The 27,923-nt window shown below is 36.6% G+C and overlaps 3 non-coding genes and 1 pseudogene across 4 annotated transcripts; 3 read left to right on the top strand and 1 right to left on the bottom strand.

Annotated features, from left to right (window-relative positions):
- Positions 1 to 1,569: 1,569 nt before the first annotated feature.
- Positions 1,570 to 1,640, top strand: TRNAG-GCC (transfer RNA glycine (anticodon GCC)). The gene has a single exon. It is a non-coding gene; the product is annotated as a tRNA-Gly (tRNA).
- A 14,869-nt stretch (positions 1,641 to 16,509) lies between these two features.
- LOC143532308 (uncharacterized) lies at positions 16,510 to 18,481 on the bottom strand (annotated as a pseudogene). The gene is made up of 7 exons (XR_013135152.1): positions 18,378 to 18,481; positions 18,209 to 18,275; positions 17,579 to 17,652; positions 17,388 to 17,470; positions 17,202 to 17,306; positions 17,014 to 17,113; positions 16,510 to 16,926 (listed from the first exon to the last, which is right to left on the bottom strand). The product of XR_013135152.1 is annotated as an uncharacterized LOC143532308 (transcript).
- Positions 18,482 to 20,520: 2,039 nt separating this feature from the next.
- LOC143532341 (small nucleolar RNA Z102/R77) lies at positions 20,521 to 20,606 on the top strand. The gene has a single exon (XR_013135160.1). It is a non-coding gene; the product is annotated as a small nucleolar RNA Z102/R77 (small nucleolar RNA).
- Positions 20,607 to 20,681: 75 nt separating this feature from the next.
- LOC143532342 (small nucleolar RNA Z102/R77) lies at positions 20,682 to 20,766 on the top strand. The gene has a single exon (XR_013135161.1). It is a non-coding gene; the product is annotated as a small nucleolar RNA Z102/R77 (small nucleolar RNA).
- The last annotated feature ends 7,157 nt before the right edge of the window (positions 20,767 to 27,923 follow it).

Genomic DNA, 27,923 nt, shown 5'->3' with positions numbered 1-27,923 from the left:
TGTAATCATATAGACCAGTGACTCGTTAGAAATTTATAAAATGGCATATGTGTTTTTCACTTTTTTTATGGAAAGATGACGGAGGGACTCAAACTGACGCGCCAAGAAATCATGGGAACTCATTTGTATCATTTTAGGGTTAGGGGCTCACACGTGGCCCGCCCGGAAACCACAAGAACGCATATTAAAATTCTCTCAATTTTATATGAATAAACTGAAAGATTCATGGGTCAGAAACTTTACGCATCTTATCGAAGAAAGAGGTGCTCTTATTTTAGTAAATCTAAATATGTGCTAATGGATGTAAGAGTTAAACGAAGTACGAAAACCTAATGACTAATTTCAATCTCATCATGAGAAAATTAGCAAAAAAAAATCGAGGGCTGTTAATTTTACTTACAGTCAACGTTGAAGTTCGAAAGAGACAGTAGGCGGTGGCGGAGCGCGACGGGGGCAAGAGGTAGTGAAACATGGTAATAGGTTTATGCCTCGAATGTTGGATTTCGATCGGTGGAGGAGTAGGGGATGTGGAGGGGTGACACGAGTGGAGGAGCGAGAGGTGGTGGCTAGCATGGAGAGTCTGTGAAGGAGACGATGGTTTTGACCAGGGTTCATCAGGTCGTGAATAGTAATTTTTCGGCTCCTAAAACCCAAAGTTTTGCTTTTAGTAAAATCGAATTTGCTATCCAAAGCTTCGTCTGCGAGAAAACAAACACTCTGCAGCAACTCATCTCTACGACTTAGATAGAAGAGATTCCACATAGTTTTTTTAGAAAACAAACACCACCTTAGTTTTTTTTATCATTTTCTATTGGTGATAATGAAGCTAGTTTCCATCTCTAGCAACTTGTTAGAGGTCTTATAAAAGTTAAATTAATGAATGATGTTTTGTTAAGTCATTAAAAAAATAAGTAAAAAAGAAAAAGAAAGAATGAAATTTGATAGCACATTTTTGAAAAGGTTATGTTATGAGACAAGTGCATGGTAAATACACGATTGGATCACATACAAATATACAATAATCTATAGTGCTATTGACATATTTTCTTTGAAGGAGATGGTCAATACATGACACGAAAATGGCTCCATTTTGCCCCTATAGTTTATATTTTTAGAGTGTTATTTATTTATTTGTCTTGCTAGTAAAGTCATGTAATCACTTAGCTTATTTAGGTAACATAATTATAAACTGTGTTTATTGGTCATGGGTAAATTACATACATAGCGTGAAGGAAATTTTTGACTCTTTAAATTGACTTTGTATTTTAGAACTTCACTTGAAACCTCTCTTTTCTATCTGACAGCTTTATATGTACACATTTCAAAATGTATAATAGAAAAACATTTCACAAATGTATGTTATGGTGAGTGGTAGTGCATTACATTCTTTTCATATATGGAAATGATATAATATTATCTTATGAGTAGGTACGTGACAATAAGTTTTAAACCGTAAAAATAGTTTTAAAGATGTTAACACTTATGCATCACATGGTCATTTAAACACGCATTTGGATCACCTTAAGCAACGAACAGCCTTATATAACTGTCACGATACAAAACATCAACGCACCAGTGGTCTAGTGGTAGAATAGTACCCTGCCACGGTACAGACCCGGGTTCGATTCCCGGCTGGTGCATATCTTTTTGCCAACATTCATTTTATTGTCAATTTACTAAGACCCAATTACCAATTTTGTCCTTTAAAATAAGACGAATTACGGTTCGTGTCCTTTTTTTAGTTTCCTTGCAAGCGATGTACTTTAAACTTTTTTTTTCCTACAAGTTTTGTCCTTTACGCTAACTGGGTTAGAAAAAGTCAGTTAAATCCCATCACGTGAGGCACATGTGAGGGTAGTTTTGTCTTTTCATATATCTCTGCAACTAAACCCCCCTTTATCAGTCTTCCCCCTCCCTTTCAATCGATTCAATTCCCGGCGATTAAAAACCCTCGTATCCGACTCGACTCAACAACCCGACAGTTAATACCTTAAATTGCACATCATTCTCAAAACTTAAAAACGTAAGATGGATGATCCTCCTCCTCCTCGATTCTACATTCGTGAAGCTGATGAACAATCAAATGCTGATGCGTTTTATGGTAAGTTAAAACTTTAGGGTTTATAATTTTAGGGTTTATAATTGGGTTTATTTAACTAGCAGCTGTTTAATCTTGTTTGTGTAGTAAATAATCCACATTTGTTCACGATCAAGCTACACCATGGTGGCAGTTTCACCAAATTTTCTGGACGGGTTTATAACAGAGCCGTTGTCCATTTTGTTGACATGCTAGATATTGACAAGTTTTCAGTTCACGAGCTTGATCGAATCTTGCTTGAATTATCCTATCCTACAGATAAGGTTAGATTCTATCATTATGTAGTACCGGGTTCAGAATTGGATTGGGGGCTTAGAGCTTTGGGAAGTGATGATGATGTTAGGGGATTTGCTAAGTATATTGGAGCTTTTAATCAGTTAATGAATGTGTATGTTGAGCATGATTTCACCTCTGTACACACATACTTCTGCTCACCCTCAAAGTTTACCATTGAAGAGATAACAGATGAGGAGTTTCTTGCAAGTGAGGTCGTACTAGATAAAGCAAACTCAGTTAAGAAAAGGTTGTTGTTGGAATGGCAAGATAGCACAAATGGGGTTGTTGTTCAAAAGTTAGTTGTGGAACAAGACAAACAGGATGCAAATGTGAATGTTCAAGAAGAGAATAATGTTGGTGTTGTTGAACAACAAGACCAGATTGATTTATGTCATAAGGATCCAGAATTTGACCCTATGTTTGGAGAGGATGCTTTTGGTGTGCAACCTACAAATGAGGTGGATATTGATTACAATGGTGATGTAAATGGAGGTGGGGATGGAGGTGGATATGGTGTGCAGCCTACAAATGAGGTGGATATGGATTACAATGGAGGTGGGGATGGAGATAGTGAAGATTCTTCAATTTCAGATGAAGAAAGTGGAGATGAGTCTTCAAGTTCAGATGAAAGTGAAACTGATGATAGTAGGGATTCTAACTATGAAATGAGAGATGAGAGTTCTGATGATGATGAACATCTAGAGGGTTGTCCAGTTAAGAAACCAAAGAATGTGAAGAAATCTAAGAACAAAAAGAAATCTAAAAATGTTAAGAAAACTAGGGATGGTGATGAAGATTCAGAAAGTGATTCAGATAGTGACTTCAACTATGAAGATGGTGAAACACATGATGTAGATGTAGATATGAGGGATTTCAGACTGCATACTGATTTTGAAGTTGAACAGCAGGATGCAAATTGTAGTTTAGAGGGTTTGGACATAGAAATGGATGATGTGATGTTGGATAATGATAGGATGTATAATGAGAAACAAAGAAATGAGGGGGACATGGATTATCTTTTCCATGTGGGACAAGTTTTTGGTACAAAAGCATAGGTGAAGGATATGATCAAGGCACATGCAGTTGAAACAAGAAGACAAATTAGGATAAGAAAAGATGATTTGGTAAGGGTGAGGGCTGTGTGTGAAGGAGATATGGAAGATGGGTCCCACATGCAGGGGGTTGGATCTAGCAGTGCTAATAAAGATGAGGGACCAGTCCAGAAAAGTATTGGGGGTAGGGGAAAAAGGAAAGACCCACTTGTTATTAGATGCCCTTGGGTTCGTTGTTGTCATACCAAAAGAGAACAGCTTCATGGAAAATTACAAGGTTGATAAATGAACATAAATGCCTTCAATCTAAGGAAATTTATGCTTGCACAGCCGGGTTCCTCTCAAACCATTTGGTTACTGATCTTCAAGATGACCCAAAGCTGAAAGTTAAATCCATCAAAGAAAGGTTTCAAAGGAGGTTTGAAGTTGGTGTGTCTGAGATGAAAGCTTATAAGGCAAAGATGTTGGCCAGGGAACATATAATTGGAAATTTCAGAAGCCAATATGGGTTATTGAGGGATTATATTGAAGAGTTGAAGAGGACTAATCCAGATACAACAGTGAAGCTTGAATTAGAAGAATGCTCAGATCCAACATCTGAGACAAGACAATTCAAGAGGATATACATCTGTTTGGGGTCTTTGAAAAAGGGGTTCAAAGCAATAGGTAGGGATCTGTTGGAACTGGATGGGGCTTTCCTTATGTAACACCCCGACCGATGGCGGATTATACATCGGGGCGCCACGTATTTGTTTCATTACTCGTGACACTATTTGGGTGTCAATATTTAATAAATACATTTTCATTGCGCACGCGCAGAACACAAATCGTAAAGTAACATAAATCACATATCATAACTCAAAATATTCAAATACATAAATTTGTCTTGTTACATTTTAATCTAGGTCCAAAGAAAAAAAGAAAACATCCTACGTGTCCTCGAGATTCCCAAAAGCAGCTACAGCAAACCTGAACATGTGTTAAAATAAAACGTCAACACTTGCGTGTCGGTGAGAAATCAAGTTTAATAGATATAAATAGATAATAATAAACACTGCGCGCAACATGTGCTTAACTGGGGTTTAACATAGGGTGTAATCAGATTGTGATCAAGCCTAAATAGATCATAGCTCATAGTTCAATCCGTGCTCCCAATCAAGCACAAAAACAAATAATCATACGTGCATGTGTAAACAAAACAAGAAAACCGTAAACGATAGGTCTCCCGTGTTCATCTAATGGATCCATGAAAACTTCGGAATAGGCCGAACAAAGCGGTTAATGATTCACACATACAAATAAACAGCCAAGTAAACGTCCATAACACATGGGGTTTTGCGCACATAAATTTCATAAACAAGTTTAAGACTCAAGTTGTACGAACACATGAACATCCCAAAACGTTAAAAATAAAAGGGGATTAAGTACGAGATTACTCACCTGTAAACGGTGCGATGAAAGATAATGCAAGAACCAACTTTTAAACAAGCACAAGTTAACCTATAAATAAGAGGTTATTGGTTTAACGATTGGTTTTTATGTCTTGAATATATGCAGTAAGTATCGATTTTTGTTAGTTAAACAAATTAAAACAAAATATATATATTTATATTTACCGAGATTCTGGGCAGAACAGAAGAAAAGACGGAGGCAAAGAGAGTGGTGGCGCTGCTGAGGAACTACGGCAGAGAGCAAAGGGAGAGAGATTTGTGGAGTGTTTAAGTGTAGTGTGTGTAGTGTTAATAAACAAGAAATTAGCTTAATTTATAGGAAAACCCAAGGGAACACAATCCCTTGAAAAGGGGAAAAGATCTTATCAAATCAAGCAAAAGATATTAAAAAGCACAAGAAAACAAAAGCAAAAGATATCAAAAGATATGCCGGCAGCTGCAGGGGATGGGGAAAAGCTGACAGGTTACAGATCAAAGCATGGGAGGTGTCAGATAAAGCACTGTTCAAGACATGCAAAAGAAGATTTCAAAAGATTATGTCAGTCACTTTTTCTGTCAACCAATAGGATTGGTGCGCATGCTGCGCCGAAAGTGGCTTTTCGGACAGATGTCGGAACTGACCTACAGTGCTCATACAAAAGATAAGATATTTCAAAAGCATACAGGCTGACCTAAACTGAAGAAAAGACTTAAGGTCTAGCGCGAGAAGACTCGAGCGCGCGCGAGGGCGAAGGCAGACAGAGAACAATCCTTAGCGCGCCGCGGGAAGAACTACAATCCTTAGCGCGTCGCGGGAAGAACTACAATTCTTAGCGCGCCGCGGGAAGAACTACAATCCTTAGCGCGCCGCTGGAAGAACTACAATCCTTAGCGCGTCGCGGGAAGAACTACCATTCTTAGCGCGCCGCGGGAAGAACTATAATCCTTAGCGCGCCGCGGGAAGAACTACCATTCTTAGCGCGCTGCGGGAACAGTTCGCCTCGCGTATCGCAGGAACAGCTGGTCTTCACGCAGGCTTCCTTGTAAGGAGTCTGGCGCGTGGAGCTGCGCAGACATCCTTAGGCGGGAAGAACCAAAGGACAAGCAAAGAGTTAAGAGAAAAAGGGTTTCAAGGCTTAAGGGTTAAGCAAAGGGGCGGGACGGCGACAAGAGAGAAAAAGGGAGGCGGGACGGCGGAGAGAAGGAAGAAAGGGACGGGTCGGCGGAAAAGAAATTATTATTAGTAAGTAATATAAAAATATACATATATATATATATAATTTATTAAATGTTAAATTTACAAAGATTAATAATCAAATTTTAAATTATAAAAAGAATCGGATTCGAAGACGGGTACCTGGGTCGGGTCGGATTGGGCAGTTGTCACAGTCTCCCCTACTTTAAGAAATTTCGTCCCGAAATTTATCTCGAAGTAGGATGCGCAGAGAAAAGGTGCGAGTACTTGATCTTCATCTGATCTTCCCTTTCCCAAGTGAACTCGGCTCCGCGCTTGGACTGCCAACGAACTTTGACAATAGGGATGCGACTGCGCTTGGTTTGCTTTACCTCGCGATCCATAATCTCAACAGGCTTCTCAACGAAATGCATAGACTCATCAACTTGAACTTCATCAAGTGGTATGTGGAGGTTCTCGTCAGCTAAACATTTCTTGAGATTGGATACATGGAAAGTTGGATGCACATTGCTGAGCGCGGGCGGCAGGTCCAGTTTGTAGGCAACTTTTCCCACCCTCGCAAGAATCTTGAACGGACCAACATAACGAGGTGCAAGCTTACCTTTCTTCCCAAAGCGGACAACACCCTTCCAGGGCGACACTTTGAGGAGAACAAGATCACCAACTAGAAATTCGAGAGGCTTCCGCCTGTGATCTGCGTAATTCTTCTGTCGGCTTCTGGCAGTCAGTAGATGATCACGGATCTTGGCGATTTTATCGGTTGTCTCTTGAACTAGTTCGGGTCCTGTGATTTGAACTTCACCCACTTCGCTCCAACAAATCGGTGAGCGGCACTTTCGACCTTAAAGTGCTTCAAATGGAGCCATACCGATGCTGGAATGATAGCTGTTATTATAAGAGAACTCGATCAGAGGTAGGTGTGAATCCCAATTACCTCCAAAATCAAGAACACAAGATCGAAGCATATCCTCAAGGGTTTGGATGGTTCGCTCAGACTGTCCGTCAGTCTGAGGATGATATGCAGTACTCATGTCCAAACGAGTTCCTAACGCAGATTGGAGAGATTTCCAAAAGCGAGATATAAAACGGCCATCGCGATCGGATATGATGCTCAAGGGAGTACCATGACGGCAGACAATTTCTTTGACATAAAGATGCGCAAGTTGTTCAACACGGTAGGTTTCACGAATGGGCAGAAAGTGGGCAGACTTGGTCAATCGATCCACTATTACCCAAATGCTATCATGTTTGCTTGCGGTCAAGGGTAACTTGGTGATAAAGTCCATTGCTATACTTTCCCATTTCCACGTAGGAATTTCAGGTTGTTCGAGCAAACCAGATGGGCGTTGATGTTCAGCTTTTACCTTAGAACAAGTTAGGCATTTAGCTACGAACACAGCAATATCCTTTTTCATACCAGGCCACCAATAAGAAAGGCGCAAATCTTTGTACATTTTGTCAGCACCAGGATGAATGGAATACCGAGTTTTGTGTGCTTCACTCAGTATGACAGAGCGAAGATTCTCATCATTGGGGATCCAGATGCGATTGAGATAACAGAGAATTCCATTCAGGTTAGGGACTAGATGCGCTTCAGCACCACACGCTAACTCGGCGCGTAGGCTGCCTTTGCTGATCGATGCGCGCTGCGCGTCGCGAATGCGCGATTCAAGATCGTTTTGGATCGGCGCGAAATGAAGCTGCGTGCGCGGCAAGATACAGTTGAGTTGACTGGGTTTGCGGCTGAGCGCATCGGCTACCACATTAGCCTTTCCAGGGTGATATCGGATCTCACAATCGTAATCGCTGATGAGTTCGTTCCATCGGCGTTGTCTCATGTTAAGTTCCTTTTGATCAAAAATGTGCTGAAGGCTTTTATGGTCTGTGTAAATGATGCACTTAGTCCCATAGAGGTAGTGTCTCCAGATTTTTAAGGCAAATACAACTGCACCAAGTTCGAGGTCGTGAGTCGTATAATTCTTTTCATGAATTTTGAGTTGCCTAGACGCGTAAGCGATAACCTTGCCTCGTTGCATAAGTACACAACCGAGACCTTGGTTGGAGGCATCACAATAAACGACAAAGTCGTCAGTACCCTCAGGTAACGCTAGAACAGGAGCTTCGCACAACAATTGCTTGAGCGTTTGAAAGGCTTCTTCTTGCTTCGAGCCCCAAATATACGGTTTGCCTTTGTGCGTTAATGCTGTTAAAGGCAAGGCGATTTTTGAGAAGTTCGAAATGAATCGCCGGTAGTAACCAGCTAAGCCCAAAAAGGAACGGATTTCGGTAGGAGTGGACGGTGAAATCCAGTTTTTGATTGCTTCAATTTTGGATGGGTCGACATGAATACCCATCTTGTTTACAACATGACCAAGAAACTGTACTTCATCAGACCAAAACTCACACTTGGAGAGTTTGGCATAGAGTTGTTCGGTTCGAAGCTTTTGCAACACCAACAGAAGATGTTGTTCATGCTCGGCCTTGGTTTTGGAATATACCAGAACGTCATCGATAAACACGATCACGAATTGGTCCAAGAAAGGCCTACACACCCGGTTCATTAGATCCATGAAGACAGCGGGGGCGTTGGTTAAACCGAAGGGCATGACCAAGAATTCAAAATGACCGTAGCGGGTTCGAAAGGCAGTCTTGGGAATATCTTCTTCGCGGATACGCAACTGGTGATAGCCAGAACGGAGATCGATTTTGGAGAAACAAGAGGCACCTTGTAGTTGGTCAAAGAGGTCGTCAATACGCGGTAAGGGGTACCGGTTCTTAATGGTGAGCTTGTTCAGCTCGCGGTAATCGATACACATGCGAAACGAACCGTCTTTCTTTTTAACGAACAACACCGGAGCACCCCACGGCGAAGAGCTAGGGCGAATGAATCCTTTATCGGTCAACTCTTGAAGTTGACTTGCTAATTCTTGCATTTCAGCGGGTGCAAGTCGATAAGGAGATTTGGCTACGGGGGATGCACCAGGGACAAGATCAACACGAAACTCGACTTCCCGAGTGGGAGGTAAACCAGAAAGATCATCGGGGAAGACTTCAGGAAAGTCACGCACGATGGGAATTTCAGAAAGTTTCTTCTTTCCTTCATCGGGTTTGACCACATGAGCTAAGAACGCGACACATTTCTTTCGTAAAAGTCTTCGGGCTTCAGTGCATGACATAAGTTTAAGACCGTTAGATGGTTTCTCGCCGTAGATATGAAGATCTTGACCATTTTCCCGAGGAATGCGAATCAACTTCTTGTCGCAGATTACTTCGGCGCGATTTTGCGAGAGCCAGTCCATTCCAATAATCACATCAAAACTTCCAAGAGGCATGGGAATGAGGTCGATTAGAAAATCATGTTCATTAAGGTTAAGCGTGCAATCTTTGATCACGAAGTTTATTAAAATAGTTTCACCATTAGCCAATTCAACTGAAAAGTTTTCGTTTAAGTTTACTCGCGGTCGCGCAAGTTTTTGTTCAAATGCGCGAGAAATAAAACTTCTATAGGCGCCAGTATCAAAAAGTATAGATGCATATTGTCCGTTAAGTAAAAATGTACCATTAACCACGTCATTATTCGCTTGCGCTTGGTGCGCGGTTATATTAAAAGCTCGTCCGCGCGTCACTTGGTTTGAAATTTGGTTAACCGGATTAGCTTGCGTAATTTGTACTTGCAGTCTTGGGCACGCGTTCCGGAAATGACTGGGGTCACCGCAGTTATAGCACGACCTGGGTCGTGGATTAGGGTATGCTGGTTGTGGGTTTAGCGGGTAAGTTGGTGGTGTTTGCGCGATTGGTTTCCTGTGTAAGGTTTCTTAGTTGACGGGGCAGGGAGTGCGGGATTGGTTAAGGCATAGTTATGGACTACAGGGGGTGTTGGGTAGGTTGACAGTGGGTTAGGAGCGTATACTGGAGGTTGGTAGGCGGGTTGCTGGACAACGAGCGGATTGGTAAGCGCGTAGGCTTGATGATTGGGTCTGCGCTTACGCTTGAGGTTGTTACGGTTTGAGGGTTCTGGCTTGGTTTCTGTTGGTTCTGGGACAGTCTTGGTGAGTTTGGTCTTCTCGGCTCCCCGCAGGAACAGGGTTCCTGCCCTGACATGGTTGTCGCTGAGCACAGCGGCCAACTCGATGGCGTCAGAGAGGGTTGCTGGGTTCCTGGCCCATACAGAATCTTGAATTTCCATGGGGAGACCCCCAAGAAACTTCTCGATGGCTCGGCGGGAAGGGGTAACTAGGTGCGGGACAAGCAAACTTAGTTCGTGGAAGCGCGTAGCGTACTCGCGCGCTTCACCACTGTACTGCTTCAAGTTCCAAAATTCCTCCTCAAGGCGCTTTATTTCGTTGGGAGGGCAGAATTCTCTAGTCAAAAGTTCCTTGAATTCCTCCCAGAGCATGCTAGAAGCAGCCTCTGCGCCACGCGCGTGAGCTACTCCGTTCCACCATGTAAGCGCCCTTGATTCTAGGACACTTGAGGCGTATAAGGTTCGTCGGTCTGGAGGGCATTGGGTATGGAGGAAGGTGTTCTCAATTTTCTCGAGCCATTGGAGCATTACGGTGGCTCCTTCAAGCCCTGTGAATTTCGGAGGGTTACCCGCATTAAAGGATTTAATATTGTATCCGGAGGGGTTGGTATTATTTTGGTTTAAGGCTTGGGCTATTGCGGCGGCCATTTCCTGGGAACGTTGCTGCCTACGTCTGCGCGCGGCCTCTCTCCTCTGATAACGAGCTGATAGCGGAGGCATTCTATAAAAGTTTTAGTTTTTGTTAATATCTTGGTATGGGAAATCGTTTTAGCGCAAAGTATATCGTCGTAAAGCTTGTTTCGCGGAGTTAAATGCTATCAAATTTTGAAGTAAAATATGAATTTAAATGCAAACTTAATACAGGTAATGACTTCGAATTGAAAATTGACAATTCATGCATCACCATGACTTTCCGAATTCTCAATTTAAAATATCGAGTAAATGAATATTGGAGATTGACAATTCATGTATCACCATGACTTTTCAAATCTTCAATTTAAAACATAAAGTTAATGGGTATTGGAGATTGACAATTCATGTATCACCATGACTTTTCAAATCTTCAATTTAAAACATAAAGTTAATGGGGATTGAAAATCAACTATTCATGTATCACCATGACTTTTCGGATTTTCAATGCTAAATCCCAACAACAAACGAATAAGTAAGTAAAGAAACGAATTGAAATTTTAACAATAAAAATCGAAAGATCGCGGATAAAACACGAAATCATGTGCTGCGTATGCGCAAGCATATTTTATAAATATCGAGTAATTAACAATTAGCGCGCAAACATGAGATATTTCTCATGCGCGAGAAGGGACTCTTAGGTATTCTAGGTCGTTACGTCTAACCACCTATCCTAAAGTCACGGAGCTCTGATACCAATCTGTAACACCCCGACCGATGGCGGATTATACATCGGGGCGCCACGTATTTGTTTCATTACTCGTGACACTATTTGGGTGTCAATATTTAATAAATACATTTTCCTTGCGCACGCGCAGAACACAAATCGTAAAGTAACATAAATCACATATCATAACTCAAAATATTCAAATACATAAATTTGTCTTGTTACATTTTAATCTAAGTCCAAAGAAAAAGAAAACATCCTACGTGTCCTCGAGATTCCCAAAAGCAGCTACAACAAACCTGAACATGTGTTAAAATAAAACGTCAACACTTGCGTGTCGGTGAGAAATCAAGTTTAATAGATATAAATAGATAATAATAAACACTGCGCGCAACATGTGCTTAACTGGGGTTTAACATAGGGTGTAATCAGATTGTGATCAAGCCTAAATAGATCATAGCTCATAGTTCAATCCGTGCTCCCAATCAAGCACAAAAACAAATAATCATACGTGCATGTGTAAACAAAACAAGAAAACCGTAAACGATAGGTCTCCCGTGTTCATCTAATGGATCCATGAAAACTTCGGAATAGGCCGAACAAAGCGGTTAATGATTCACACATACAAATAAACAGCCAAGTAAACGTCCATAACACATGGGGTTTTGCGCACATAAATTTCATAAACAAGTTTAAGACTCAAGTTGTACGAACACATGAACATCCCAAAACGTTAAAAATAAAAGGGGATTAAGTACGAGATTACTCACCTGTAAACGGTGCGATGAAAGATAATGCAAGAACCAACTTTTAAACAAGCACAAGTTAACCTATAAATAAGAGGTTATTGGTTTAACGATTGGTTTTTATGTCTTGAATATATGCAGTAAGTATCGATTTTTGTTAGTTAAACAAATTAAAACAAAATATATATATTTATATTTACCGAGATTCTGGGCAGAACAGAAGAAAAGACGGAGGCAAAGAGAGTGGTGGCGCTGCTGAGGAACTACGGCAGAGAGCAAAGGGAGAGAGATTTGGGGAGTGTTTAAGTGTAGTGTGTGTAGTGTTAATAAACAAGAAATTAGCTTAATTTATAGGAAAACCCAAGGGAACACAATCCCTTGAAAAGGGGAAAAGATCTTATCAAATCAAGCAAAAGATATTAAAAAGCACAAGAAAACAAAAGCAAAAGATATCAAAAGATATGCCGGCAGCTGCAGGGGATGGGGAAAAGCTGACAGGTTACAGATCAAAGCATGGGAGGTGTCAGATAAAGCACTGTTCAAGACATGCAAAAGAAGATTTCAAAAGATTATGTCAGTCACTTTTTCTGTCAACCAATAGGATTGGTGCGCATGCTGCGCCGAAAGTGGCTTTTCGGACAGATGTCGGAACTGACCTACAGTGCTCATACAAAAGATAAGATATTTCAAAAGCATACAGGCTGACCTAAACTGAAGAAAAGACTTAAGGTCTAGCGCGAGAAGACTCGAGCGCGCGCGAGGGCGAAGGCAGACAGAGAACAATCCTTAGCGCGCCGCGGGAAGAACTACAATTCTTAGCGCGCCGCGGGAAGAACTACAATCCTTAGCGCGCCGCGGGAAGAACTACAATCCTTAGCGCGCCGCGGGAAGAACTACAATCCTTAGCGCGCCGCGGGAAGAACTACAATCCTTAGCGCGTCGCGGGAAGAACTACCATTCTTAGCGCGCCGCGGGAAGAACTATAATCCTTAGCGCGCCGCGGGAAGAACTACCATTCTTAGCGCGCTGCGGGAACAGTTCGCCTCGCGTATCGCAGGAACAGCTGGTCTTCACGCAGGCTTCCTTGTAAGGAGTCTGGCGCGTGGAGCTGTGCAGACATCCTTAGGCGGGAAGAACCAAAGGACAAGCAAAGAGTTAAGAGAAAAAGGGTTTCAAGGCTTAAGGGTTAAGCAAAGGGGCGGGACGGCGACAAGAGAGAAAAAAGGAGGCGGGACGGCGGAGAGAAGGAAGAAAGGGACGGGTCGGCGGAAAAGAAATTATTATTAGTAAGTAATATAAAAATATACATATATATATATAATTTATTAAATGTTAAATTTACAAAGATTAATAATCAAATTTTAAATTATAAAAAGAATCGGATTCGAAGACGGGTACCTGGGTCGGGTCGGATTGGGCAGTTGTCACACCTTAAAAGTGCTTGGCCTGGTCAACTTTTAATAGCAGTTGCTCTAGATCCAAACAATGGATACTACCCTGTTGCATATGCTGTAGTTGAAGCTGAAACATTGAACTCTTGGGAATGGTTCTTGGAATCCCTTGGTGATGACTTGGATATAAACAACAGATCCAAGTTTACCTTTATGAGTGACAGGCAAAAGGGTCTTATACAGGCTGTAGATAAGTTGTTTCCTTCTGCAGAGCATAGGTTTTGTGTGAGGCACATTAAAGATAACCTAAGATCACTCTTCAAAGGAAAGCTTTTAAGGGATGCTCTTTGGAAGCTGACTAGATGTACATCACCTACACACTATAAGAGAGAGATGAACAACCTAAAAAACTTGAACAAAAGGTGTCATCTTTGGGTATCTAAGATCCCTCCAGAAACATGGTCAAGGTCACACTTCTCTGGTAAGTTTTTAATTTTGTATCCTTTATTCTCTCATAACTTTCAAGTTTTGTCCTTTATCTGTTGTGTTTTGTTATAATAGGTAGAGCAATGTCTGATGTGTTGACCAACAACATGTGTGAATGTTTCAATTCAAAGCTGTAGATGGAAGGGACAAGCCTATTATCACATTGCTGGAATACATCAGAGAATATGTGATGAGGAAGATTGTTACTGTGTTGAAGGTAATTGATAGGTCATCAGGGTTACTAACACCATATGCTACACAAATTATGGAGTCAGTGAAGAAGGAAGCAAGCAGGTGAGTTGTATGTGAATATTTACTTGTCTTGTAAATGATGTGAATGGTTTACATATTTGGATGATAGGTACTCTGTGCATTGGAATGGTGAGGATCATTATCAGGTAACAGGTCCATGTGGTGATCAGTGTGTAGTGAACATGAGCACAAGTACATGTGCATGTAGGAGATGGGAGATAACTGGGATACCTTGTAGACATGTGGTGGCATGTATTTGGGTGAATGGTGCACATGACAGATCTGTTGGCAGGCCAGAAACATTTGTCAAACCAATTTACACAATGGATAGGTGGAAGGCAGTGTATAGCTACAAGGTGTATCCCATCAATGGTATGAGTATGTGGCCCACATCACAAGTCCCAATCCAGATCACAGCTCCTAAATTCAAAAAGCAAACTGGAAGGCCAAAGAAATCAAGGAAAAAGTCAGCAGTGGAAAGGGAAGATGGTGGTTCAAGGAAAAAGTCAAAGGTTGATGCAAAGGGCAAGGGAAAGGTTGATGCAAAGGGTAAGGGAAAGGCTGTGGCGGGTGAAGGTCAGAAAGTGAAGGCAGTGAGAAAGACAAAGCCAAAAGGATCAAACACTTGTGGGACATGTGGTCAAAAGGGTCACAACAAGAGATCATGCATGAAAAATCTTGCTGATTAATGTGCCTACTGTTTGACTGTTTTTGTAGTTTTTATGACTTTATGGTATGGATATTTTTAAGTTAGACTTTTTTTCAAGTTTTTCATGGTATGGATGTATTAAGTTGTTATCTGGACTAATGTTGCTTTAAGTTGTTGACTTTAATATGGTTGATTAATGTTTAGTAGTTGTTAAATGACAAGTAGCTTTTAATATGGTTGTTCATTATTTAACTTGGTTGTTGTTTGCATTTATGGTTGTTGGTAATGGTTGTGCAGAACTGCAGATGGATCAGATGTTACTTATTTTAAGGGTTTGGACATATTTGCCCTTGGATCAGATTTTACATAATTTAATGGTTTAGCAGATGGATGTTTGTGCAGATGACTCATTCATCTTTTTGTGCATATTGTGCAGTTTTTACTTATTTGCCCTTGGATCAGATCAGATCATATTATGCAGTATTCATCTCTTGGTTTATGGTTTATGGATGTTGTAGATGGATGTGTAGATAGTGCACAATGTGCAGATTGTGCATCATGTGTAGATAGTGCACAATGTGCAGATTGTGTATAGCATCCATCCAAAAGTCCAAAATAAACTAACCAAAGATCCAAATTAAATCCAAAATAAACTGATGATACATTGCTTAAAAGGGATCCAAAATTACATCCAAAATAAAGTAAAAATACATAATACTTAAACTGCATAAAGTCATAAATTAACTAATAAAGTCAAAATACAAATAGTCAACAACTTCAAATTCAGTCAACTAGTTACATTTTCATTGCAATTACAATTGCAATGAAAATGATCAAACTAATGACCAATCTGTTCTTCATCTTCCTTGCTTGTTCTTTATAACTCTCTAAACTTTGTTCAACCTTGTTTTTCGACTTCAATAAGCCCGGGATAATCTCCAATGCCCGTTCACACATTGGTGGGTCACGCCATCCAAGAAAGGGGCAATCCGATGTCTGGAAAAGAGGAGAAACATGAAGTATAAACAATTGACTGGAACTTAAATCGAATTACACACTTACCATATCCGGACAAGAGAAAAACCGACGACCTGGATTTCTATCAGTCCATGAAGTTCGAACAACTGCTACCTTGCCACAAACACAGTAAGCCATCATCCATCATCAATTGAGCCCTGGTATTTGAATTTCGCATCGAGCCCTAATTGATTGAAGCCCTAATCGTACCCTGATCGATTGAAGGTGGGGTTGGGTTAAAAAGAGGGGGAAGACTGATAAAGGGGGGTTTAGTTGCAGAGATATATGAAAGGACAAAACTACCCTCACATGTGCCTCACGTGATGGGATTTAACTGACTTTTTCTAACCCAGTTAGCGTAAAGGACAAAACTTGTAGGAAAAAAAAGTTTAAAGTACACCGCCTGCAAGGAAACTAAAAAAAGGACACGACCGTAATTCGTCTTATTTTAAAGGGCAAAATTTGTAATTGAGTCATTTACTAATGTAAATTTGCTACATACAAAATCCCAAATTTTAACTTAATAACTCCCATAAGTTTCCATGAGAAAATTTTGCAGACCCAAAAGTTGGTACATATAGATGATACTACCGTGGCGCACGTGCTTGGCTCCAGAGACCTTATATAGCCTTGCGCCTTTTAAAATCAAGACTACCTCTATACTGTCCTCAACTAGTCATTCTACATTCACTCAAGTTTAAGAAATCATGCAACAAGATACAATATTTTCGAGTTACCAAAGTCTAAAACAAAAATATCAGATTTCATACAGACAAGATTACTTTTATGTGACTTTGATAAGAACCACCATGACAAACATACACGTCATCAGAAGCATCACAAGCCATGTGAAGCATGAAGTCTTGGAACTCTCAGATAGCCATTGCCTGTGTGTTGGCTCGCCCCGTGCTTGCTAAGCTACGCTCAACTGCTTCTTCGGTTGACTCCAGAATCTGCACTCCAATCATAACAAATTAACCACTTTGTTTAACGAAGTTCATAAACCGTTTCTGAATGAAACGTGACTTCTTAAAACTTACTTTTTCAGTGTTTTTAACGGATTGATTCATCATGAGAGTACTCTCTTTAAGCTGTCGTGCCAACCCAACCATTTCATCAGTCAAATCTTCTTGAAGCTTCCTGTTCGGGTCAAACAATAACATAAGACATATTGTTCTAAAATATATGCCAATTTAGCCATGTGAACGCATGCATAGATATAGAGAACCTGTGCTTTGCAATATGGGACTGTGCTGCAGCATCCAATTGTATAGCGTCTGAATCAGTTGCGTTAACTGTAATTTGGCTTTTGTCTTCAAAACTTGACGAGGGTCTGTTAAATCATGATGAACCAATAACATAAAACACAAATTCATTATTAACTGAAAATAACATAATAAAGAATATTACTCACATATTTCGTCTTCTCAACCCTGCAGAAGGGGATACACTTTGTTCTTCAGTATTTGGTGCTTCTGGAGATTCTAGGCTTTCCAACTAATAAATAAAAGGAAAATTAATCTCTAATTAGATGATATTTGAAGTCTGGTTACAAAGTATGACAAAAATGTAAATAAGCAGTTAATAATATAGAAATATACTCACTTCTAAGGAAGCCAAAATGGCGGCAATTGCTTCAATTTTCTCAGAGAATTCACTTAATGTAGCTTTTGAAATCCAACAATAACCAAAAGAAAATTAAGAAAACTTATCACGTTGAGTGCTTTATAAAGATTGAAGCCTCAATTGCCATTGGGTGAGCAAAAACCAAACCATGACCGATAAAATTAGCCGAAATTAACCATAGCCGACAAAACCAATCAGTTAAGGTTAAGTGAATCACTGAATCCGGTTTACCAACCATTTATGTTACGATAAATGTATTTTCATTAACCAACCGAAACCGCCCCTGCATGCTTGTTTTTTCAAATTTTATACCTCCATTTCTAGATTCTAACTAACCGGGCTTGAAAACCATAACCAAGCTTGGAACCGACGTATTCAACTTCAAAAATGAGCTCGGAACACCATAACCAAACCATTTTCAACCGAAACAAAGAAAAATAATAAGAAGAAAATACATCTGACAATTAGCCGAACATAACCGGAATCGACCCATAACCGACCACCTATGGTTATTTAACGAACCAATTTAGTTATGGTTAAGAAAATCTTTTGTAACCGAACCGACTTTGCACACCTCTAATTTATGGTAAAATGAAAAGAAATCAAACCTCGGTAATCCTTCGGGTGTTTTCTCGGCAGCAAGTTGCTCCAACTGCTCTCTTAGAGTACCAACATACTGCAAAATTAGCACTTTATTATATAAGCATATGATTAACCTAATAACAATTAATAAAATTAGCAAATGAAAATGAAATCAAGAATTGGATGAATTACATACATGAATAAGTTTGGATCGATGTTGTTGTTTTGGAGCAGCTGCTAGCAATCGCCTAAAATTGATTTCAGTTTTACTCATTCCCATTGTCAAACCCTAGAAAACATAACATGAGCAATTTAACTTAATTTAATTTAAGCGACTCGTGTACATAAAATATAATAATTGAAGTGAAATCGCATAACAAAAAGTACTATAACAACATACAAAAACGATATAATTGCTTATGATGAAAACGTCTTAACTTTAAAATATTAGAGGATTCACGCATCACGCACATGTGGAGTTTAGAGATTTACGATTGTTGTTGTTAAATTGAATATTAGGTTCCGGTAATCGGATCGGTGATTATTGAAATGGATCGACAAGTTTGGGTTGTCCGGTGGGAGGGGGGGGGGGGGTTACTAAACGTTTTGTTTTTTTTTAATTGTTAAATAGTAAGAGTAAAAATGTATTTTAGATGAATAATATAGGGGCAATTTAATAGAATAGTAACCAAATATAAGGATAGACGGAGTGAGTTCGGGGAGGAAGGCAGTGTAGCTCGGTATTGGTGGGAACACGACCGTGCCCTCCTCGGTACCACCCAAGAAATTAGGTTGTTCAGGGTAGACTTTTGGGATGGAGATGATATTTGGGGCAGGATGGAATGGGAACACCACATCGCCCTTCAAGGGTCGAAGCAAGATGTTCAAGGTGATGAAAGTTGAAACCACTCCCACCACCTTGACAAACAATCAAAAGTAAGGGTAGTCATAAAGTATCTCCTGGAGTATCTCGATGATAATATTTTAATAGATGATTGTCTGTAATCGAGTCTGTAATAAGTAAATATTATGTTTTATCGTTAGTGTTATGTTTATGTTTGAAGTAGGCTGGCAACTAACTTAAGTTAAGCGAAGTCACTTAAGTTCGCCTTATATGTAATATGCGAACTTGTGTAGTATATAAACACAAGTTCGGCCTAGGTTTTGGGATTAATTCTCTAATCGTTATGCAGTGTACTTGCTCTTAGATTGGTTGTAATAGTGTTCTACAATCAATAAAAGAAGTGTTTATATAGTAACCTTTGTTTTTGCTATACTCATTGTGGTTCTCGTGGTGATATCCAAAGGAATTTCACACATGTGGTAGCTTATAACAGTCTTGACCCGGTTAAGGACTTATAATATCGATCTCAAAAATTTAAAATGGTATCGGTACCAAGTGGAGAAGCTTGAGCTTAGTCACAGCGGTGATCGAAGTCACGGACCTAAAAATGTCGAGTCAAACAATATGACATCTAAATATCTATTTTTCTTAAATGATTGTTCTTATAATAATAAATAATAATTAGATATTTTTTTAACCAAGAAAGACTTAAAGCATTCATGATAATGCAAGTGGAAGGGTGCGGTTATTCGATTCCGCGATGTGTGTGGTGTCTCCAAGGTTGAGGGCGTTGTCCTGTGTGTGGTGGCTAATGGTCTCCAGGATGGTAGCCAACAACGGGCAGAAGACGGTCTGTGCTTAGTGGTGGTTGGTGGTCTTCAGTGACTCGGTATGGCAGTGAATTTGAGTTCTAAACCGAATGAATGGTAGATGGTTTCCAAACCCTAACCCAACGGCAATCCCGTTGTTTTTTTATTGTTTAAACAAGTATATCATTATTACAATTAGCCCCATTCAATGAGTTTTATAAAAACAAAGCTTTTAGTATTCGACTAGTATTTGTTTATTAAAATGCGGGTTTTATTTTTATACATATAAAAAATTCAAATGATGGAATATTATAAAAAAATGTTCAGTGGTGACCGATAGTTTTTTTGGAGAAACACCACGGGGGTGATCGCGCTTGATACATATAAAAATTTTTGGACAAAAATCGTGAAATTTACTTATAAACCGTAAAAACGGCAATGACCGGGGTCACCCCGCGCTTTGCCCTTGTCGGTACCAAAAATGTTCGGTATAGTCGTAGTAAAAACTCTTTCCCAAGAACCAAGTATGTACTAAACACATCTGCAAGGACCATTTATGCAACATACCGAATACAAACCCTACGCGGCCCTCACATCTATATATACGCTAGCAGTCATCTCTTGTTTCATTTTAAACCCCAATTCGATATCCGCCGTTTTATATTTATTCTTTAATTTTTGTTTGAAATTGAGATGATGATGGAAATTGTTTTCCCTATTGGTTTGATTGCCGATATGATGGCGACAACGTATTAGCTCTATCTGATCTTTTTTTTTTATTTTATTTTTATTATTTTGATTGAATTAAGTTTTGAAATTAGCTTTTGGTGTTGAACAAAGGAATGGTGAATGAGGTGATGATGAATAGATTCCCTATTGGTTTGATTTGCCAGAATGATGGCTCAACTAGTGTTAGCTCTGTCTGATCATTTGCCCTCTATTATTGTTTTGTTCTAGTTTACATTTTTTAAGCGTTTATATTTTTCAAGTGTTTTGTGTAATTTACATACAGAATTGTTTTGCTGTTATTTATATTATGTTTGTTTACCTTTCTATTTGTAAGTGAATTATTTGTTTCGTAAGAAACGTTTTATGATAATGAAAACCTTTGGCTATTGTGAACATCTGAAACAGTTAAAAAAAACAATAGATTATTAATAATAGATGTAAGAGCATTCATGTTTGTTTAATTTATAATACTTGGGTACTCACGTGTTGGAAAAATTTATTAGTGAAAATAGGTTTTTCACTAACTTTGGACATGAATAGTATATGTATATATGTGTTGTATAAATATTGATTTGAGTGTCCAAAACGGAGCGTAGATAAATGAATATCAATGCTTGAAGTTGTATGGTTGGAATAACCAAAGAAGAGAAAATTGGATTTATCTTCGACATCTTGTCCCACGTAGGAGCGCATGAGTGTCGCGCCTGCATAACGGACTGTTGCAAACAGTTATTTGGACCTGGTCAAATAGTTTGTTTCTACTCATGTCATGAATAAATATGATGGTTTTGATTCTTCACTTAAATCTAATTAAAAGTGTTTAACCATGTTAATTACAATAATTAATTTCAAGTTTATTACAAGATTATATATCTTGTTTATGACTAAATTAATTTTATTGTTTATGACATTAATTTTGGTTGAGTATTTCTCATTTTGTCTAAGTACATAATGAACTTGTTGGTTCATGTTGTAAAACACTTAAAAAATATTTTGGAGTCACTTACACATACTCATGACAAAATTTAGAGCACTCTCTATATTTATGTCAAACAACTTCAACAAATTTTCCTACATCTTGATAAACACCAATATAGCTGTTGACTTCCTTGGGTTCGTGGTCATCTTCGGCAGTACACAAACTGTTCTGGTTGTTGTATCCTGGGAAACAGACGCGCTTGAGAGTAGGCACGAAATCTGTTTTAAGGGTCCAGTGTCTAACATGTTCCTTAACCAAAACCGTTACCCAATTTCAATAAACGAATTGTTGTTTTGAAGAAACATTTGTTGAAGACTTGAGACATGGATGCTAGAAGAAAACTTATGAAGGCACTTCTTGTAAGATATGGATTAAATCATTTTGATATATAAATTTGTATTTTATATTCTTTTTATGTACTTTTGTAAACGGTATTGTACTAAGTGAATTTCCCACGATTAACGAGAGTATCATTATCATATTTTTATTATTATCTTAAGTCAAAGTGAACCTCTTTTCCTACACTCGTTACCCGGGTAGCTAGCCGGAGTTTTAGTCCCCGTTGAAACTTTCGTGGTTTTAATGTGTAGATTTTGCGTAATAGATATATAATTGCTACACATGATTGTGTTATATGAACAAAGCAAGATGGATGATTCATGATTATGAACAAAACAAAGAAACATAACTGCTATTTGTAGTTACCATTTTATAATTTTTTAATAACTTAATAAACATAAGTGTAACTTATGGAACTTTTTCTCTCACAATATAAGCAATGCCAAATACCTTATTATTTTTTAAAGATTCCCAAATACCCCCTTAGTAAGTAATGATGAAGCTAATGAAGCCTAACTACACTATTTTTTCTTTTCAAATGACAATAATACATTTGAAAAGTTATTGTTTATTAATGTTAGATATGTGTGTTTAAGGGTAAATTTTAAAAAAAGAAATATAAACACTTATAATAGGTAGGTGTGAGTATTTATTATTGATACCTTATCTAGCCAAGGAGCTCGGCAAGTTATTGGAGAACTCCTAGAACTGTTATTATAACCAAGAAAAACATGCATGTAACTTGATTACAATTATTTCGATAACCGTAGTGAACCTCACTGTATGTCGCTTATATATGTGTTTTATTTTTTGTAATTTTTTTTAATAAATACGTGAAAACTATTACTTAATTAATTTTGTTATTATTCTTTAATTATTAATACTTTTTAAAATAAATAATTAAAATAACTATTAACCTTGACGTCAGGTTAGCACTCCAAGCACCACATTTTGACGACGAGGATGGCACATCGGGCGCCAAATGCGATGATTTTCTTGCCGTACATATATTTGTGTGTTTTGTTTTTATTTGTATGAAGTACAAACTCATTGTACATGTTGTGTGTGTATATATATATATACACTATATATAATACATCAAAGAAAGAAGGGTAAATTAATACATTCATTTTTAAGTAATTTACAACACTTAAAGCATGAAGTACATGTGTAATTATGGGTAAACTTATCTTTTAAACACAATTCACTCAACTTACAAGTTTGTCCCCTCATCTTTAACCATATAATGTTTTTAGTTTCAACTTTAAACCAACTTCTCACCCACAATTTTTAAACGACGATAAGTTTTTCATACGTTAATATTTTTGTAAAAATATTGCACCATAAAAACGAGTATTTTATTATTTTTAATTTGTATATAATATTATTATAATTTTTTAAATTGAAAATTTAATATGTTACGTTGGGGTGTTCAATGCCGGTTTTGATTGTTTTTAAACGAAAACTAAACCATTAAAAATTGAAACCAACTGTTATTAACGGTCTGATTCTTGTTTGGTTTAAGAGTTTAAGCTTTGATAATAAATTTTTTTTAAAATGATTATTAGTATAACAGTATCATCAATTAAAATATGATATTCAAAAGGATAAATGAAGTAAAAACAACGACTTAAAGTAAACAACCCAGCCGGGAAACCAAACCGATGACCAGTTTAAACGGTTTCAAGGTTTTAAACCGAACCATAAACACTCATAATTGGTACGTGATTGATAAATTCCGCGTTCAAAGACCCGCTGCATCATGCGGGCACTCGTCTACTATATATATGTATGTAATTTTATTTATATTGTTTGTAATTTATTTTTTATTTGTTTTGTTGTAATATTGAATTCGAGGTAACCATTGATAACCATGTTTTAATAATAAGTGATTTTAAATGCAATCTTCATTTAAAAATTAAACAATCTGAGAGCTTGAGAGAATATATGGATGTTTCGTTTATATTTATTTAAGACTAAGTTAAATACCCGTGTATACACGGATTAGGTAAACTATATTAACAAAAAAACAAAACATTTGAATACTTATACTAATTTGATATTAGATGAATGAATGCGAATATGTATTACAACGTGAAATAAAATAAAATTTTCATACAATAAAATTAGAGAAAGAAAATTAGATGGTCAATTTTCACTAATCTTTAAAAATTTCTTCATATACAACATTTGTAGTTACCATATTCATTAAATATTATAAGATTGACTTCATCTCTAGTTTTAGTTTAAAAAGTGTAACTTGAATCTCTAAAATCTTTCCTTCTGTATAATGTTTAAAATTTTCAATTAACTATTTTTTTACTAATAATACACGATTGTTACGAAAAACATAAATTATTTATTACTAATATTAATTTGATATAAGGATTTATATTTTTAAGAAATATAGTGTTAAAAATGGATAAAACTCATACAAATACTTAAATAAACAATACATAAAGTTTAAATAAATATAATATATTATAAAGCAATATAAAATAATATTTGGGTTTAACATTTAATATGTATATATATATAACGAAGACATAAAAATCCTACGTGTCGCGATGTGGTCGCTCCCATTTTTTTTGGAGTCACCATGTTTGCTTGATTTTTAAATGGAGGCTTCTCATGCATTTGACCCGAATTCATGGGTATGGGTCTTACCAAACCCAGATATTTCTTAAACGGGTTATAACATCTCACTAAATTAAAAATTATTCTCACTAAATTATTTATGTAAAAATCCTATAAAATAGGATATAATAAAAAATAATATCTTATTTATTTTAAAAAATATATATATATATTATTTAAATTAAAAAACCAATTTGATAGTAAAAAAAATAAACGGGTATTGGGTCTCATCAAACCATAAGTATATTATTAACTTTCATAAATATTATTTATAATTAAAAAACCAATTTCATAGTAAAAAAATAAACGGGTCTTGGGTTTCATCAAAACTATATAGCTTTTAAACCGGGTTATATCATTAACTTTCATATCATTTATTTGTGAAACAATTTATCATTAAACCATAAGTATATTATTAACTTTCATACAATAAAAAAATATAAATTAAAAAATTAAATAAATATTAGAACAAACAGTACAAAACAACCCTCGTAATACGGGGGATAAAAACTAGTGTGTGTGTGTGTATATATATATATATATATATATATATATATATATATATATATATGGTTGTTATCAATTGAGAACTCACATATTTTTTAAGAACTTTGAGAACTAATCCAAACCACAAATTACTTGATCAATGGTTTAAAATAGATGACATTTATGTAATTAAATAAAAGATTATGGATAACAGTTAAATTAGAAAAGGGCATTATAGGGAATAAATTTATTCTCTTTTTTAATAGTTAATATTTTCGAAAATTACTCAGTCTCTCTCCTAAGAGTTGACCATCACTTTTTATAGAGATGTGTTATTCATACACCCTTTATAGGGTGTATATAAAGATAATATGTATGTTAAAGATAATACGTGTGTTATTTATACACTCATTCTCTCAAAATGATGTATAAATAACCAATGCCTTTTTATAATATGACTTTCTCTCTCTCTCAACTGTGTCGTCAGTCCCTGATCCCATGTCTTTGATGATGTTTCATATAGAGATATATACACAGCAAGTGTTGAATTTCAATATCAAACTCATGGAAGATTGGAACCAATTCATTCATATTCATGTTTCTCAACACCTAAACATTAGTATTCATATTTTATTTAGGTGTTCTTTTTTATTACGACGTTCTTGCATTATATACATATATATATACGTAAATTGGTTATAACATGACATTCTTGCATTATATACATATATGTAAATAGGTTACGTATATTAGGATGAGTATCATTAAAGAACTCTTAAATTATTTAGGGACTTGAAGGAACTCTTAATAATGGATGTTTTTTATAAAAAATTTTGTATGCTAACGTTATTTGAGTGTAGTTTTATCACTTTTTATATTTAATATCACGATTACAATTATGAAAATCAATTTTACACATATCTAAATATTATTTACATATATGTAAATATGTTATTATATAAATTTTACATATATGAAAACTTGTAAAACTAGTATCAGACAATGTTAATATTGAAAAAAAAAATTAAAAACAAAATGTTTGATTGTTATGAGTTACAAGAAATTCTTAACTTTTTTTGGAGTTCTGAAAGAACACCAACCCATGTATATTATATATGTTTAAATAGTTACGTTCATACAAATATATTTCAAGCAAATCAAACTAAGGCATTCACAATGTTTTGGAAACACTACGGAAATATACCGGAAATAATGAAGAAATCTATTTTATTATTGAATGGTTTTGAAAATATGAACGTATGTAAACATTTATATTATGGTAATCAACATCTTTGATTTTGTGCGCATGTGTAATTATCAATTTGAAAAATGTTTTTGAGTTAGTAGATTTTGTTTTGTTACATACACGTGTAAATATACATTTTGGTTATACACGTGCAATACGTTTTTTTTGTTATATATATACATATACGTAAAAAAAGACTCATTTTTAAACAAGAAATGTAAATACTATGTGGAAGTTTGTTTTCCTTTTTACATATATGTAAGTTTGTTATATATGTAAATATTGTTCCAGGTTGTTCGAAGTCTTCCTCCTTGGCAATGAGAAAGTAGAGATGAAATGATTAATTGGATAAGTTTGTAAATATGACTATTATAAAAAAACAGTTTGTAAATAACCAAATATGGAAAATATGAAGGAGAAAAGAAGAGAGAGAATTAATTATTTAATTTGATAAGAGACAATTACATGAATTACCATCATACCCTTAACTGTTTATTTTTAAAACTTTCATATTAACCAAAATATGTGGTTCATATTAGTTCTTAGAGTTTTTAACCAAATTAAAGTTCTTAAAAGGTACTAACCAAATATATATATATATATATATCACATATGAATATTAATAACAATAAAAGTAAAGGAAGAGAGAGCGAGAACCCCCCCACCCCACCACATTGCCTCTAAAATCGTGGTGGGGTGGGGGGGGTGTTGTTGCCCCTTCTCGCCGGAAGTCGTCCTTTTTCGCCGCCCACTACGCACAACCTAATCAATCATCATTGATATGGTTTGGATTACTAACAAATGTGTTTTAAGTTATTAATTTTGTGGAAATAAATCATATGACATGACTCCGTGACATTAACCATGGGCGATTTTGTGGAACAAACATCTTTTTGCAACTGTTTATGGTAATAATTAGTAATCCCATTTGTTAATGAGGTTGGTGATCCACTGATAAAAAAACAAAAAACAAAACTTTTTAAAACAAGAGTTTAGAAACTTTTTGAGTTAATGTCTCTAGATAATAGAACTTACCCGTTAAAAAAAACTAGTATTCTCATTTACCTTTAAAAAGAACAAAAATAAAGAAGTAAAACTAATATATAATCAAAGAACAAAACAAAAAGGTCTAAAAAAGCCTTTCTGAGTTTCTATATCATAACAACTAGCTTAGCTGTACTCTAATATTTTTATCTTTTGATATATTTTAAATAAGTTTTATTGTCATCTCCTCCTTTTATGGCACAAGTCTTCACAAATAAACCACTTTACCGGAAAACATAATAGAATTGTTTCTGAGCCCAACATTTCTCAAAAATCTTATGGGCACCTGCCTTAAAGTAGGATTAGACGGTGTGCACTTGCCTTAAACTTAGGATTTTGGGTTAAAGGCTTTAGGTACATGTGTTTTCAATAATATTAAAAAAAATGTAGAAGATAATGTTTTGCCAATAGGTTTTTCACGTGGTATTATAATAGCTTTTTCATATGCTGTAAAGAAGGCTTTTTCACATGCTTTCATGAAAGTTATAGTCAGGAATCTTAAAATTTATTTACTTGGTAACAAGACTAGTCACTTCACCATCACCATCACCATCACATTTTAAAGTAGGTTTTTCACTTCACCATCACATTAAAACCTAGTTCACCGGCAAACATAATAGAATTGTTTC

The sequence above is a fragment of the Bidens hawaiensis genome, unplaced genomic scaffold (assembly GCF_021521415.1).
Source record: "Bidens hawaiensis isolate Kalapana, Puna unplaced genomic scaffold, B.hawaiensis_p1.1 tig00009443_1, whole genome shotgun sequence".
In the NCBI taxonomy this organism is placed as follows: Eukaryota; Viridiplantae; Streptophyta; class Magnoliopsida; order Asterales; family Asteraceae; genus Bidens; species Bidens hawaiensis.
The sequence above is the reverse complement of the archived record's forward strand: the minus strand, read 5'-3'. Positions and strand labels throughout refer to the sequence as shown.